The following is a 5,344-nucleotide window of genomic DNA, read 5'->3' on the forward strand; positions in this document are numbered from 1 at the left end:
TGCAAGGAGAGAGTGACAGTTTTCTGAGCGTACCTTTCTATGTAATTATTTTGGGAACGCTGTTAACATTTTGGATATGTTTCTGAAACACAGGGGGAGGGACTTCCCCCGTGGTCCAACGGGTAAGACTCCGCACTTCCAACGCAGGGGGCCGGGGTTCGGTCCCTGGTCACGGAACTAGACCCTGCATGCGTGCCGCAACTAAGGGTTCACACGCCACAACTAAAGATCCCACAGGCCACAACTGAAGGTACCGCGTGCCGCAACTAAGACCCGGCACAGCCAAAATAAAGGAAGGAAGGAGGAAGGAAAGAAAGAAAAACTGCTGCTTAAAAAAAAGTACAGGGGGAGGACTTCCCTGGTGGCGCGATGGTTAAGAATCCTCCTGCCAATGCAGGAGGACACGGGTTCGAGCCCTAGGTCCGGGAAGATCCCACATGCCGCGCGGAGCAACTAAGCCCGTGCGCCGCAACTTCTGAGCCTGCGCTCTAGAGGCCGCGAGCCACAACTACTGAAGCCCGCCCGCTCAGAGCCAGGGCTCCGCAACAAGAGAAGCCACTGCAATGAGAAGCTCGCGCACCGCAACGAACAGTAGCCCCCGCTGGCCGCAACGAGAGAAAAGCCCACGCGCAGCGACGAAGACCCAGCGCAGCCAAAGATAAATAACATTTTTTTAAAAAACACAGGGGGAAAAGACCCTAAAATTGGATATAAGTACAAATGAACCTAACTGTATCTCAGATGACTAGTGTAACCACACTGGAGTAGAAATAAATAACCAACCGAAATGACTTTTGAACACAGTACATTGACCATAACCGTTTTCAACTCTAGAGACAAGAACTGCAAATACTGAAGTGTCCCCTAGTAGGTTGGTATTTCATAGCTATGTGGTTGTAACAGTTTTGTACCAATGCTGTTGTATTGTAGGATTGAGCTAATGAGTAAATGGAGGCTGGGAGTCAAGGTTCTCACTGTTGAAGAAAGGAGATGCAAATACAGAATGGCGGAGGGCAAGGAGGAACCATGTGGTGTTAAGCTGAAAATTGGAATTGAAGATATCAGTACAGGCCCATTATTATTTTTTTTAATTAATTAATTTATTTTTGGCTGCATTGGGTCTTCGTTGCTGCGCGCCGGCTTTCTCTAGCTGCGGCGAGAGCGGGGTCTACTCTTCATTGAGGTGAGCGGGCTTCTCATCGCGGTGGCTTCTCTTGTTGCGGAGCACTGGCTCTAAGCGCGCGGGCTTCAGTAGTTGTGGCACGCAGACTTCAGTAGTTGTGGCATGCAGGCTTTAGTAGTTGTGGCACGCGGGCCCAGTTGTTGTGGCTCGTGGGCTCAGTAGTTGTGGCTCACGGGCTCTAGAGCGCCAGCTCAGTAGGTGTGGCGCACGAGCTTAGTCGCTGCACGGCATGTGGGATCTTCCCGGATCAGGGCTCGAGGCCGTGTCCCCTGCATTGGCAGGCGGATTCTTGACCACTGTGCCACGAGGGAAGTACCTGGGCCCCCTTTCTTTCTTCTTTTTTTTAATCCTCTTTATTGGAGTATAGTTGCTTTACAGTGGTGTGTTAGTTTCTGCTGTATAACAAGGTGAATCAGCTATACATATACAGGTATCTCCACATCTCCTCCCTCTTGCGTCTCCCTCCCACCCTCCCTATCCCACCCCTCTAGGTGGACACAAAGCACCGAGCTGATCTCCCTGTGCTATGCGGCTGCTTCCCACTAGCTATCTATTTTACATTTGGTAGTGTATATATGTCCATGCCACTCTCTCACTTCGTCCCAGCTTACCCTCCCCCTCCCCGTGTCCTCAAGTCCAGTGTCTACGTCTGCGTCTTTATTCCTGGGCCCATTATTTTTAACAGATATAGATATGTGTAGGGAAACCCACTGTCCTGATCCTGCTTTCTAAATGTCATTCTCCACTAAAAAGAACCAGGGCTCTTTGGAGAAACAGGTGATTTCCAGGAGTCAGGGAAGGTACAAGATGAGCCTGGAATATCTTGTGCCAGAAAAGGCTCCAAAAATTATATGGACATGTCAGAAGGACACAGTAGCCAACCTGAAGGGTCTTTCATAGGCCCAGTATGAGAACAACCAAACATCAAAATAAATGAAAACAGTCATGGATTATAGACAACTAAACACAGCCATGAGTTCACGTTGATTACCTAGGGAAGGAAGGAAACTTCTTCCTTACAACAGAATGCCAACTAAGAAATGTGGAATGAAGGACAGAATTAGAAAATCAACATCTGGCAACCATAATGCAAGTCAACAGTGGATACTAAAAACTATTGGGTTAAGGTTTTGTAACGGATATTTACATATCCTCAATTATCTCCACACAAATTACTTAATAATTACGAGGGGCAAACCTGGTGAACACCCCCAGTGGCAGAGGGTTACAATACTGGCCCCGGTACCATGTTCTTCTGCAGCACCCTCCCATGTTGACTCTGGGCTTGGCTATGTGACTTGCTTTGGCTAATGGAACATTAGTAAATGCGATGGAAGCAGAAGACTGAAAAACAGTTGCTCGTTGGGAGTCGCTCTCACCTGCTGTCCTGAGACCACCATGAGAAGAAGCCTGACTTAGCCTACTGGAGGATGAAATTACGGGAGTGAAGATGAATCATGTCAACTGAGGGCCTTCAGACTGACCCGCCCCACTGTCCCACGAGCTGACTGCAGCTGCACGAGTGGTCCTACATCACAGCTGCAGAACTGCCCGGCTCAGCCCAGCTGCAGTTGCTGACCCAAAGAATGGTGAGCAAATAACATGGTCACTATTTTAAATCACTAAGTTTTAGGGTAGTTTGTTACACAGCAGTGGATAACTGATACACCACCTTCACCAAGTAATCAATGTTAACACCACCAATAACTGAACAAACTGACTTCACGTGCCTGCAGTGTGATGCCCAGAGGAGGACACTGGATTAATTTGATAGGGCTGTCATAATAAAGTACCGCAATCCGGGTGGTTTAAAACAACAGAAATTTATTCTCTCACAGTTCTGGAAGCTACAAGTCCAAACTCAAGGTGTCAGCAGGGCCACGCTCCCTCCGAGATTCTGGGTAGCATCTTTCCTTGCTTCTTCCTTGCTTCTAGTGGTGACAGTCAATCCTTAGCTTGCAGCTACATCACTCCAATCTGTGCTTTGTCCTCACGTGGCGTTATCCCTACGTGTCTCTGTCCTTACATGGCATTTTCCTCTTATAAGGACAATATTCATATTGGATTAGGGCCCACTGTACTGACCTCACCTTAACTTGATTGTATGTGCAAAGATTCTACTTCCAAATAAGGTCGCATTCATAGGTATCAGGGGTTAGGATTTCAACATATATATATATTTTTTTGGAGGGACATAAGTCAACATGTAAACAGATACAGTACCATTTATGTCGTCTACGTGTCAAAAATGCGCACTTGAATGTGAATGCAGGACAACCTAAAAACCAAGGACATTCTACAAAATAACTGGCCTGTAATTTTCAAAAATGCCTGCATAATGAAATAAAACGATGGGCCTGGGGATTATTTCAGGTTAAAATGGGTTAAAGAGACAGGATACAGAATGCAACATGTGATTTTGAATTTTCCTTTGCTATAAAGGACATTCCTGAGACAATTGATAGAAATGGAATAATGTTTATAGAGTAAATAATAATATTGCATCCATGTTAATTTCTTTCTTTTTTTTTTAAATGGTATCCATTTTTGTTTTTTATTTTTTTTTAATTTTATTTATTTATTTATGGCTGTGTTAGGTCCTCGTTTCTGTGTGAGGGCCTTCCCTAGTTGCGGCAAGTGGGGGCCACTCCTCATCACGGTGCGCGGGCCTCTCACCATCGCGGCCTCTCCCGTTGCAGAGCACGGGCTCCAGACGCGCAGACTCAGTAAAATTGTGGCTCACGGGCCTAGTTGCTCCGCGGCACGCGGGATCCTCCCAGACCAGGGCTCGAACCCGCGTCCCCTGCACTGGCAGGCAGACTCTCAACCACTGCGCCACCAGGGAAGCCCCCATGTTAATTTCTTGATTTTTATAATTATCCTGGGGTTAGATAAGAAAATGCTCTATTTTTAGGAAATACACACTAAGAAAGGAAACTTCCTGAGACAACCAGTAATCAGAAAAGGGTGCTTAGGACTTCCCTGGCGGTCCAGTGGTGTGGTTAAGCCTCCCCGCTTCCACTGCCGCTGGGCGTGGGTTCCATCCCTGGTTGGGGAGCTAAGATCCCGCATGCCCCACGGCGCAGCCAAAAAAAAAAAAAAAAAGAAAGGAAAAGAAAAGAGAAAGAAAAAAGGGTGCTACAATACGTTTCCTCTGATCTTTTCGCAGTTAGGACCTCAGGAAACCTTCCCTGACCCTATAGTCTCCAGTCCTGTGTCTAGCCTCGCTTTGCTCCGTAGCACCGACCACAATAGTATAACGCAGCACAAGGTCCACTGGAAGTCGACACACAATAGTTGAATCGTTTTGTTCACGTCTGGGGAGGATCCACTTGATCTCGAGAAAGAATCTTCACGTATGGAAGAGGAAAAGACAAATCCGGGCGGCTGAAAGAGGCAGCCTAGTCCCTCAGGACGAAAACGCGACATTTCCGTGCATTCGATTTTCGGAGACCATTCAACACCCCTTCGCGGCCCACACATCTACCCCTTGCAGGAACACTTTGCCCTGATAATCTCTCTGTTCGTTTTTCTTTGCTGTTGCGAGATTCGATTACTACATAATCTGAACGAAAGATCATGGATGAGGACTAAAACAATTTCATGTTAAACTGATGACGTTTCATGTTTCATGTTAAACTATTTAACATTTGATTGACGTTCTGTTCCGTGTCATTTTCACTGAAAGGAAGGTGAGACCACACCCGAGCTCGGACCTGCTCCTGAACTGCAGGGCGCCGGGCGCCGCGAGCTCCTGTCTTCCCGGGTCCCCCCTCCAGGTCCCGACTCGTCGCCGCTCGCCCACGCCCTCCCTCCGGAGATACCGGCGCATCTCGGTCGGGAATTAGTAGGTCCGTTATCGCCCGCGGGAAAGAACGGGACGCCGAAAAGGTCCCGGCAGGGGCGTGGCGTATGTAGATGAGGAGGCGCACAGAGGCTGCTGGTCCCACTCCGCTTGGGTCATATCTAGAGAAACCTGGAGATCAAGGAAACCTGCCCTAAACTCCTCGAGGCCACACAAGCCAAAGAGAAAGTAACAGACTAGAAAGCCGCCTGAGGGCTAACTGCCCCCAAACATAGCGATTTCCCAATGGGGAAAAGGTTAGACATAGACGGTGCGAAAAGTGAAACCCCTCCATCTGACTTTAAACAAGAACCTAA

The sequence above is a fragment of the Balaenoptera borealis genome (genome assembly GCF_965194805.1).
Source record: "Balaenoptera borealis genome assembly, chromosome: 3".
Lineage (NCBI taxonomy): Eukaryota > Metazoa > Chordata > Mammalia > Artiodactyla > Balaenopteridae > Balaenoptera > Balaenoptera borealis.